At 34.6% G+C, this 12,826-nt stretch overlaps 1 non-coding gene across 1 annotated transcript; it reads left to right on the top strand.

Moving 5' to 3' along the window:
* Window positions 1-2,814: 2,814 nt before the first annotated feature.
* Window positions 2,815-2,906, top strand: LOC122691075. The gene has a single exon (XR_006340317.1). It is a non-coding gene; the product is annotated as a small nucleolar RNA SNORD116 (small nucleolar RNA).
* The last annotated feature ends 9,920 nt before the right edge of the window (window positions 2,907-12,826 follow it).

The raw sequence follows: 12,826 nt of genomic DNA, 5'->3' as shown, positions 1-12,826 counted from the left end.
CTCATCTCTTTTATTAAAATTTTTTTTCTGGAGGCCCTAGCCAATGTAGTAAAATAAGAAAGATGAATAAAAGATATACATATTAGAATGGAAATTTTTTTCTAAAGATGACAATATTGCTTACATTTTAAAAACCTCTAAGGGATGTACCACAAGTAAAAAGGACTGAAATTAGTATATAGCAGAGTATCAAGATACAAGGTTAATATAGAAAGCCAATTGTATTTACATACGCTAGCAATGGACAATTGGAAAATTAAATTTAATAAATTACATTCCAGTTACAATAGCATAAACATAAAATACTTAGGAACAAACTCAAAGGACATAAAGATTTATATACTAAGATTCCTATCTTGTTGAGAGAAAGAAGATCTAAATTAATAGAGTGTTATATGTGTTCATGGAAAAGAACAGTCAAAATTAAGATGTTAACTTTTCCTGAGAAATCTGTAGATTCAGTGAAATCTCTGTAGATTTCAGAAAATCTCAAAAACTTTTTGGTAGATTTTGACAAGTGGATTTTAACATTTATATGGAAATGAAATGTAGAGAATGGTCAATGTAATCTTGAAAAAATTGTCCAAAGTTAGTAGACTCACACTACCTAATTTCAAGATCTATTATAAAGCTACATAATAAAGGGGCTTCCCTGGTGGCTCAGAAGGTAAGGAATCTGCCCATACGTGGGAGACCCGGGTTTGATCCCTGGGTCGGGAAGATCCCCTAGAGAAGGGAATGGCTACCCACTCCAGTATTCCTACCTGGAAAATTTCACAGAAAGAGGAGCCTAGTGGGCTACAGCCCATGGGGTCACAAAGAGTCGGACACAACTGAGCAACTAACACTTTCACATAATGACCATCATTTTTACTAATACTGTAAACCTGTAAAATATGAAGTGAATAAAATTACTAAAAGTTAAAAAAAAAAGATAAAAAGGGACACTACAGCCTGGGGCAAAATATCTGCTGTAAGATGTAGTTGACAAAGGATATGTATCTGTAATGTACAAAGAAGTTTAACAACTCAATAATAAAACAACCTGATAAAAACTGACAAAAGGCTTCAAGTGAAACTTCACCAAAGAAACTGTATACATGGCAAGTAAGTACATGCAAATGTGCTAAACATATTTAACCATGAAAGAAATGCAAATGAAAACTGCAGTGAAATATGACCTCAAGCCCTTTAAAATAAAAAATAATTATAATAAAAAAACCCGACCATACCAAGTGTTGGCAAGCATGTGGAGACATTGGACTGCTCTTAAATTGTTTGTTGGGAGTATAGGATAGAACAGCTATTTTGAAAATCTTTTTGATAATTTATAATAAAAGTAAACATAATACTACTTTATGACCAAGGAATTACACTTCTAGGTACTCATCCAAGGGAAATGAAAACATAAGAAAATACTTTTGCAGAAAGTTTATACGTGAAAATTTAAAATGACTAAAACATCCATTTGGTTCATAAATAACCTAATTGTTGTATAGTCAAACAGTATACTGCTACCTGCTAATAAAACCACTGTGTTATGTGTGCTTAGTCACTCAGTCGTGTCTAACTTTGTGACCCCATGACTGGATGCATCTTAAAAACATTTTATTGAACAGAGCAGCAAGAAACAAAATAATACTTACTATAGGTTTACCTTTATAAGAAGTTCAAGAATAGTCCTATCTCATCTATGGGATGGAAATCAGAACAGTGTGTATGATAAGTATCTTGATTGTGGTGTTAGATTTATGGGAGTGTACATTTGGGCTTCTCAAGTGGTGCTAGTGGTAAAGAATCTGCCTCCCAATGCAGGAGATGTGGGAGATGCCAGTTCTATCCCTGGGTCAGGAAAATATCCTGGAGGAGGAAATGCCAACCCACTCCAGTATTCTTGCCTGGGAAGTCTCACGGACAGAGGAGGCTGGTGGGCTACAGTCCATGGTGTTACAAAGAGTTGGACATGACTGAGCACACATGCACACAACACACATATTTGCCAAAACTCTTCAAATGGGAATATTAATGTATTCAAACTTTTTGTTTGATAAAAAACATTATGAAGCACTGTATAAGATAGTTTTGGTAGTAAAGAGGTGGTACAACCAAATTAAGATAATTTGGAGAGATTTAAATGAAGGCATTTTCACACAGTGTGTGCAAGGCTAAAATAAACTCACCAAGGGATAGTGTAGTACTACAGGGCTACTAATAGTGAGGATCATTACTACCTATAAGCAGTAACCCAGGAGAACGGGGATGAGAGATGTTTAGGTGAGCTACACAGCCAGTCTGAAGTGACTCTAAGTGGAGGATATCAGATGAATAATATTTCTAACTCAATATTGTTTCTGCCCTCTCATCTGCCAGTGATTGACAGCCAAGCCAAACCAGAAGCCAGAGTGCAAGAGAGCCTGTAGAAGCAGTCCATATAGGTTAGTCTCCTGGAGTTCAGAGGAGAATAAATAGAATAATAAAATGTATATGTGGATGGGCAAGCAGAAATTATACTGTATAGATGGAGATAAAGTCATTATAATTAAAATGGTTTCACTTATTTGTCCAAAAAGCTAAATGAAGAAGAATTGACTTCTAGAAAATTACAGTGTTTGATGAGAACAATTGGGGGATTTGGAGGACATATCCTCTGTGGGTGTACAGACTAACAACCATCTTATCACTAGGTGTAGTCTGGTAGAGAGGGGCTACCTAAGGTATTGCTTACCGATCAAGTGTTTGGATTTTCCAAAAGTTGTATTTGAAACATTCTACCAACATGAGGAGAAATTGTCCTAGATAAAATGTGCTTGAGGAGGATCGATGACGACACCCTCTCATGCATTCCTTGGAAATCTGAACAAAATGAGTGAGAACTCACTACCGTCTCCTCATCGAAACTGAGGTCCAGCACGTTGCCTAAAAAAAAAAAAAATGTGCTTGAGGAGATTCATAATGGCTGTTATTTTTATGGCCTTAAAATAAAGGATATCTTAGTACATAGATTTTAGTAGTATTCGTGATCACAAAAGCTTTCTGCTGGGTGACTTGGCAATGATAAATTCAGTTTTTCAATTGTATCTAATTGAGAAAATATTGCAAAATATTTTTTCTACCAGAAGTATTTGTCAAACAGTCTCGATTTGTGAAATGTAGATGCTTTATTGTCATGTGTTCTTTTATTCATTACAGGGTACTTTATTTACAATGATAGAATCTCCTTTATGCACCCTTCACTCTGAACAGCTAATGCTGTCTATGGAAGTCCTCATAAAACATGCAGATGCCTTCCCCTTTTCTTTTTTTCCTGTTTACATTTCTATCTTATTTTGGGTTTGACATTTGTATCAAGACATATACAACTTACTATGAAACTGTGGTGAATAACAGGACTGGATTCAAAGACAGATGCACATTAAAGTGAAAGAATCGCCTGGAAAATATCACATTGTTGATAGTTGCCTCACCATGTAAATGTTCTCTGCCAGACACAGGAAATTGTGGTATCATCCAACTATGTATCTGGTTTTGCAAGAGTTATTTTATTTTCTCTAAGGATTATAATGTAGTTCTGTAACTACTTGATTCAGAAATAATAGTGATAATTAAAAATTGTAGATCATTTTACAGTGTTCTTAACATACATTTTAATTGGTCCTCAAAAAATGATTATTAGATTATTTTTGCACAGACATAATAAACATTTTCCCCATGGAAACCAGAATTAGAGGAGGATTTTTATACAAAGTCATAAAGATAATCATAGCATTGTGCCTTGATTTCTGACTCTGTTATGTTACATTATTTCTTGATCACTAGACTAAAATCTTTTCTCTTTGAAGAATTGCATTTATGTTTTCCTGAGTCTTTGATATCTCTAGGTGCGTGTGTGTGGTCAGTCATGTCTGACTCTTTGTGACCTACAAGGCTCCTCTGTCCATGGGATTTCCCAGGCAAGAATACTGGAGTAGGCTGCCATTTCCTTCTCCAGTGGATGTTGCCAACCCAGGGATTGAACTCGAGCCTCCCAAATCTCCTGAATTGACAGGGAGAATCTTTACCACTTAGCTACTAGGGAAGCCCATCTCTAGGGCTGAGTGACAGGAAATCAACCAGGGTCGAGGATGATGGGGAAGAGTATTTAAGAAGAATTTGCTTACAGTTGTGGGCTCACCTACTAGGAAAATATTACTATATGAAAAGTGACTTGACCATTGTTATCGTTGACTTAAAATGCAGGAGGTATTAATAAGAAACCTGCACACAGATGTTTATAGCAGCTACATTTATGTTTGCCAAAACTCAGAAGTAACCAGGATACCCTTGAATAGGTGAATTGTTTAATACACCATGATACATCCAGACAATGGGATCTTATTCAGAGTGAAAAAAAAATGAGCTCACATTATATGAGTCCAACTGTATGATGTTCTGGAAAAGGCAAAGGTATAGAGACAGTAAATAGATCAGTGGTCACCGGTGCAGAAGGAAAATGGGGAGGTTTGAATAGGCAGAGCACAGAGGATTTTTAGGTCACTGAAATGCTCTGTATGTTCTTATAATGATGGACACATGCCATTATGCATGTGTCCAAACCCACAGAATGTATAAAATCGAGTGAACTGTAATGTAAACTATGAAACTTGTGTGATTATGATATGTCAGTATAGGTTCATCCTTGGTAAAATGTACCATTTGGTTAGTGATGTTGATAATGAGGGGGAAATGATGTATGTGAGAAATCCCCGCATCACCCTCTTAATTTTGTTTTAAAACTAAAACTGCTCTTTAAAATGTCTTTAAAAATTAAAAACTAAGAATAAAATATTAATATAAAGCTTTAATTTTATAAGCCTGATATTTTAGAGTAAATTTAATTAAAATTTTAAAACTTTTAAGGGCAATATGTTAAATCTTTGTGGAGTGAAATTAAAGAAGGCCTAAATAAATGGAGATAAATAATTCAATTGTAAAGACCTATTATTAAGATGTCAGTTTTCTCCAAATTAATCTATAGTCAGTGTGGTCACAATAAAACCTGTACAATTGTTTTTGAAAATATAATTGTAATTTTTAAAATTATTTTTAAACATTTTTATTGGTGTCTAGTTGCTTTAAAATGTGTTTCTGCCTCATAGCAAAGTGCATCAGTTCTACATATATCCACTGATTTTTTTAGATTCCTTGTCCATATAGGTCATTACATATAATCAAAAAAAAATTAAATTACACTCTTATCCAGAATGTGTAAAGAAAATATACAATTCAGTAAGAAAAAAACAATCCAATTAAAAATGGCTGAAATTTTTGAGTAGGCATGTTATAAGCAAGGAAAACTGAAATGGTAACAAACACAGGAATGGATTCTTCTCATCATTAATAAGCAGAGAAAGTGAAATTAAATCATTCAAATATCCCTTGGATTAGCAAAAGTTAAAATAATCAAAGTCATCCCGGGTATAGAGTAAAAATTTCTTGACACTGTTGTTAATGTAATAAACTGCTTCAGCCAGTTAGGAATATTATTTAGCATTATTTACTAAAATTCACGATAAACATATACTATGACCAAAAGTTCCACTCTTAGCTGTAGGCCTTGGATAATCTAATACAAGTATGTGTCAAGTATGGGCTTCCCTTGTGGTAAAGAATCCTCCCGCAATGCAGAAGACCTGGGTTTGATACCTGGGTTAGGAAGATCCCCTGGAGAAGGGAAAGGCTACTCACTCCAATATTCTTGCCTGGAGAATTCCATGGACTGTATAGTCCATGGAGTCGCAAAGAGTTGGACACAACTGAGCGACTTTCACGTTCACACACACACACACACACACACACACACACACACACATATAAGAATGTTCATATCAGTATAATTTTTAGTGGTTGCAAACAGAAAAAAAAAAAACAAACAAAAAACCCTAAAGGTTCACAAACAGTAGAATGGACTGAGTGTGCCATATAATAGAGTACTATCAGCAAAGAAAATAAATGCCCTGGCATGGTGGATTTTAACCTGCTTAGTAGACACTTCAGGTATTTATAGTATAATTCCACTAATTTCATTTGCATATACATTTATATATACACAAAATTCAAAATCAAACAAATCTAGAAATATTTTTAAGGGATGCACACATTTTGAAATATGGGATATACATATTGGGTATCTGGGTCCTGTTATTATTTCTTAACTGAGGTTACCTTTATTGTATATATTTATATATTTTCTGTATGTTGTCATGTTCCATGATTTTAACATTGAGTATTTAACAATTAGGCTTCTTTAACACCACTAAATATTTTGTGAGCTTAGCATCTTATCTTTTATTCCAAGTCAAAAATAAGCATTTGCTCACAGAAATGTAGACTCAATAAGGTCAAATAAAAGTCAGGTTCACATATTTAAAAAACAAGCAGTTTTGTGTTTCTCAGTTGTGACTATTGTAATAATCAAACCCACCAATTACCTCCTACAGTTAAATAAGTGCAAATTGTTTGACATCCAAGGTAATCAAAAATAAGAGTGGTAGCTGAAATTATCAGTAATTTCGCAGAGGTTGCAAGTAATAAGACTATCCAGTAAATTTTATTTTCATAATAATGTGTGTATATGTATCACACAGAAGCTTTATTTTAAAGTTAGTAGCTTTTAAAAAAAATGTACCACAAAATATATCTGGGGGCTTTGAGTATGCTTTGAAAGTAAAACATCACATATCTACTCCGAAAGAAAAATATGTGTATGTAAATACCCCCACACACACAACTCTGAAAATAGCCATCAGATTTTCTTGGCCTATAGAAAAGCAACCTTAATGCTCTTATTGGCACCCTACCAAGAACTTAAGCCATCTGACTATTTCAAGACTTATGCAGCTGTGATGATAACACTGACAATAGAACAGAAATTGTATTTCCCTGGGAAAAAGTTGCATTCAATTTAAAAATTTTACACAAAGGTGTCTTAATGAGAATGAATATACAGGCTTACAAATCATTTATTTAGGAATGGGCTGGTATCAGCATCTGCCAAATCTCCTCTCAGGTTCGGAGTGAACTGAAGTTAAATGAGAATGAAGGCCCATTAAATCTATTGCTGGACCTTGTCTTCCTAATTTACAAATGCAAACCTATATTCTTTAAAAATGTCCAATGACATTGCAAAGGCAAGATATATCTCCAGGAAAAATAAATAAATAAGGTTCGTTTGCAAATTCTCTCCTGACCATGGTAAGGAGACCAGAGAAAGAATCACAGCAGCTTACAGCTATAAGATAGAAAACTAGTTTTAGCAAAAGGTGGAACTAGGCATTGCTACCTTGGCCACTAAGAATAAGTAGCACGCTGGTATACAACCCTGGTGAAAAGAAGTTTTAGTTTCTGATGTCTGTGATCTCACATCATTGTCCCTCCAAAGAAAATTGACCTTTCCTAATTCCTGGTAGTAGGGAGAATGCCTCTGGAGTAGAACATTGTGAAAAGACTGATGGCATTTTAAAAGAACTGAATATTTTAAGGCATGAGCACTTTATGTAATAGAAGCAATCTTTAATTTCAAAACAGTCACCTGCTTGCTAAAAATAGGGAGTCCTAGCAAGAGAGCATCACATTGAATATAATTTCTATTGGTGTATTTTTAGTACACTGTATGATAAGTTGACTAATGGGGAACTTGAAAGGTGTATTTTAATGATGGGAAATTTTCAAGAGTCTTTAATTCTGAGAAGAATCCCCAAGCATTAATTCTATTAAGTAGGCAAAATGCAAGAATAATTCTCACCCCAAAAGAAACTTTTGCAGGATTTTGTTCAGCCTATCTTACCTTTTGTTGAACAAAGTGTTACCGGTTTCATTATTTCTAAATCTGGAGTTGGGAATCCACATGAAAGAGAAAGCAGTGGAGAAAGTAAAGTTGTCAGTCTTCTATATTTAGTCCTAGTTATGTTCCATAAGTTCAATAACATCTTGCCAAAAAGATATTTTAGGGGCATTTCTGAAATTGCTTAAGGTAATTAATTCAAGTTCGAATGAGAAAATGAACCCATCAGGAATATTATTTCTCAGGGAAGAATTCCTTCATAGTACATCCTGTCTGAGAGCAGATATTTTGGGATTATACTTGATTGGATACTCTTAGAAATATAAAGTAACACATGTTTATGTATATATTTATATGAACTCTCCTCTCATTTGCTGAAGAAGTTTCTTCTTTCCATCTACCTCCCGATTATACCACTTCAACTTTGTGTTATGAGCTAATTGAATAAAATATTGTTTATTGATGAAATATAAATTTGAAAAAAAAGTCTTGTTTCTATAAAAACAAGGTGGATATATTGAAAAGACTATACCAGTGAGTCCTTAAATCAAATCAGCTGTGAGAGGAGTAAAGTATACAATATTGGGGAAATTTTAAAAAACCATTGGAGTCTTCTCTCCAGGTTGCTACATTATTCTCTAGTTTTTCTTTAAAGAAGCAGAAACTGAAAATGGTAGCCTTTTTGCATTATAACTGTGATGTATGCAAAAAAGCATGAGACCTGATACCATTTCCAAAAGAGCCCTTTGCCTACATCAAATGTATGACAGATTAATAAGCATTTATAAGTTTTTTTCAATGTTTGACATAAGTACATAACCATATTGATAAAACAGTGCTGTTTCAACCAACTTTCAATTAACCAAATAACTGCTTGTTACAGTTGGAATAAAGGACAGGTAAGGAAGTAAAACTTTGCATCTCTTTCCCTCACCCACTCACCACTGAGTTATTCTCAGCTCATTTGTATAATGAAGTTGAATTTGTGGAATATAATTTTAGCAGGAAAATGAGTTCAGAAAGACCATGTGGCAGAGTAGATGTGTAGTGAAGCTAGTTTAGAGGAGGGATAAGTATACAAGCGGACAAAAACATTCCACTCGGTGTCTGGTAATCAAACTTAGCACTTCTTAAAAGCACAAACACACATAGAATTATGCTAAGAAATATATTGAAATGTCTCTCATTAAGGACCTGAAGAGAAAAAGTAATCGGCAATTCTGTCTTTGATTTACTACATGAGCTTTGTCCCATCTTTCTCTTCCTAGACATAATTTTTGAAATATTTTCTCACATTCAAGAGATATGGAAGTAGCACACACAAATATAATAGCACACATAATAGAAGCACTGAATTATATATGAATGGGCAAACTAATATTTTACTTGTCGAGACCAAGTAGTTTTGGGAGGTGAAGCAAGAAAGAAAAGCATAATTGGTGGAAAGTCTGTGGGAGACCCGACAGAAAGCAAAATGTCTTTTGATCAATCCAGGAAGGCTCCATAATGAAGATGGAACTTACTATACAATTTAAAGTGGGAATAACCAGTCTCAGTAAGAGAAGAGAGGTAATAGTATAGTTTCATATTCAGTTAGAAAACATTTTTTGTTGTTTTAAATGAAGATAAACCACTATGCCTTTTGTTCCCTCTCAGCAAAGATGGGGAAAAAATGCATAAAGATTCACAGAAAATGTGGCTCATTAAACAAGCAAAGAATATATTTTCATGGAAAGCTCCTTTGAATACTTTTTTATCACACTGGAAATCTATTTATAAAGCAACATTGATATGTTATAAGAGGATTCTAAAAGAGAAAAAGATTTCTACTTGTCATTCCAGATACTTCTAAAATGTGACCAATTGCCAATCATGAGATAGAATGTTTAATAGTCACTCCAGGTAGAACCTTTCCTTTACTTAGAAATAAAAATGAGTTTAAGCAATGTCTAGTAGTGGATATTCCATGAATTACAGAATTTGACTTTTTGGCTTATTCAACAGCTTTAATATTTGTGAGTTTCTAATGCAATGGGCCTTTGGAAATAGGCTGATTTTGGGATAAAAACAATCATATTTCTGCATTTGTAGTTTACCACTGCATTCTTATTTTTCAACAAACTTGTCTGTATCACTGTGTTTAATGGTAACATATTGCTATGATCACGTGAGTATATATCCACCAGTTATCCATACTAAGTTGCTTCAGTTGTGTGAGACTCTGTGACCCCATAGACTATAGCTTGCCAGGCTCCTCTGTCCATGGGATTCTCCAGGCAGAATACTGGAGTGGGTTGCCATTTACTCCTCCATGAGATCTTCCTGACCCAGCAATTAAACCCAGGTCTCCTGCATCTCCTGCATTGGCAGGCAGATTCTTTACCATTGTGCCACCTGGTGGGGAGGCACAAATTATTCAGACCCTCTCAATTGTGTAATCCCATAAAGACGGCATGATTTCATTTAGAACAAGAAAATTGGAAGTAGAATTAAGGACCCTCAAAGACAGTCCTACTTGTGCATTTTACCATCAATCCTAATGTCACTGGTGTGTAAATATTCACACAAAAATGATCAGCAACACATGATAGTTGATAAATTTCAAACAATATTGGATGCAAAAATGTAGTATAATAAAGGAATTTGCACTGTCCCTTTAAATCTATTATGATTGGATTTGGTTGAATGTTGACAGTTATCACTAGTTTCAGAATACTGGTGTGATTTAGGCCCTTATCAGCTATTACCTAACATATACTCACACCTATGCAAAAAGCAGCTAATTTTTTTTAATCATACCTTATCTTTTCACTACATTAGCTACTAGAATGATGTTTTAGTGGCAAAATTGTCTCAGTTCTGTGAGTCTTTCATGTATCAGTGAAGAGGTGGGAAGCTACATGGTATTGTGGAAAGATTCCCAGGATTATAGCCAATAAAATTGGGTCAGTGTGGAAAATCCCATCCATTTTTCGGAAAATCAATTCCCTCTACAAAAATATGTTTATGGTTAAAAGTGTATTATCACATGAGAAAAGTTTTTGTCAACTGTTGTTGCAGGATAATTGACTGAAATACTTATTTCATCTTGCTACTGGGTAAGATTGGGAGGGGAACCTGGACTATCCTTAAAAGCATTTGTATTAAGAATCTGAACTTCTGTTCTCTATGTCTGTGTTTCCATTGTTGCCCAGCAAATAAGTTCATCAGTACCATCTTTCTAGATTCCATATATATGTGTTACTATACGGTATTTGTCTTTCTCTTTCTGACTTACTTCACTATGTATAACAGGCTCTAAGTTCATCCACCTCATTAGAACTGATTCAAATGTGTTCTTTTTTATGGCTGAGTAATATTGCATTGCATATATATGGGGGAAAGAGAGAGGGGATGAATTGAGAGAGTAGCATTAAAACATATACATCATCATATGTAAAATTAGATCGCCAGTGGAAATTTGCTGCATGACACAGGGAACTCAAATCCGGTGCTCAGTGACCACCTAGAGGGGTGGGATGGGGTGGGAGGTGAGAGGGAAGTTCGAGAGGGAGGTGACATATGTATACCTATGGCTGATTCATGTTGATGTATGACAGAAACAAACACAATATTGTAAAGGAATTATCCTTCAGTTAAAAATAAATAAATTTTAAAAAGAGGAATCTAGACTTCTTATGTCTTTGGAGGACCTTGATTTTCTTTTTTGTTGCTGAGCCAAATCCAAATTGTGCTAAATGAAATGTGGTATCCTGGATTGGGTCCTGGAACAAAAAAAAGAAGTTAGTGGAAAAACTGGTGAAATCTGAGTAAATCCTGGAGTTTACTTAATAAAATTAAAATGTCTTCTTAATTTTGACAAATGTACTAAAGTAATATATTAACAGGAGGGGAAACTAAATTAAAGGTGTACAGAAACTATCTGTATTTTTAAAACTTTACTGTCAATCTATAATTACTTCAAAACTATAAATATTTTAATATTTTTTATATTAAAGCCTGTAAGTTACTGGAAGATAAAGCCCTGCCAAGGCATTTGTTATGGGAATATAAGGGATGTATGGAGACATCACGGGAGCGAGAGTCAGAACGGTTTGTGCCTTTGGGGAGCAAGAGATTTGGTTCTACAAGTGCAGGAGGCATGCACCACCCTGCCATGCAGCACCCTTGTCATTGGCAGCAACTCTGATTCATAGATGTGCTGGGGGAATTGAATACCAGTAACTAGTAATGTAGCCTTGGGTTTCTTGGTCAAAGAACCCTGTATCCACACTGAGCCTGGAGGAATGAATTTCCCAACAGACTTTGATAGTATGAACTTAAGCAGTTTATGTGACATGTTAAAGATGAGAGACCCTTTTCCAGAGTTTTGTGCATCAAGTACTCCTCTCTACTCTCGAACATTCTGGAAGGCTGGGGCCTCCCAAAATAAGATTGCATTTGTCATTATTCTGGCAAAGAAAAGTCATCTAAGATTTTCTTGTCACTCTACCAGATGTGGTGGAATATATGCAAGCCTATGACATTTAAAAATCATAAAATCTTGGTTTGGCCGAAAGGTTCATTTGGGATTTTCTGTAATATTTTAAAACCTGAATGAACTTTTTGACCAACCCAATATATGTAAGAATTGTTTTATTTGAGCAGGGGAGGATTCCTGCTTTGGAGAACTCTCCATATGGCCCACAGCCACCCACAGAAAGAAAGCACTTCTCGTGGTGGTGCTCAGGCCCATCAAATGCAGGTGTTGGTACTTGCAGAGTACATGATGAAGGTTATATTACACAATACAAGATAGGAAGTAAGACATGTTCTAAACATAGAAAATAGAGTGGGATTAAAATTCTTTTATTGAATAATTATTTTCCAATAGAATCTGCAGTATAGGAATATAATGAGTCTTAGTGAACTAATTATTTTTTCAGCAGGTAAAATATATATATATATATATATATATATATATATATATATATATATATATATGATATAGCAATGGATATGAGTGCA

The sequence above is a fragment of the Cervus elaphus genome, chromosome X, assembly GCF_910594005.1.
Source record: "Cervus elaphus chromosome X, mCerEla1.1, whole genome shotgun sequence".
Classification (NCBI taxonomy): Eukaryota; Metazoa; Chordata; class Mammalia; order Artiodactyla; family Cervidae; genus Cervus; species Cervus elaphus.
This window is presented reverse-complemented; position numbering and strand designations above follow the sequence as displayed.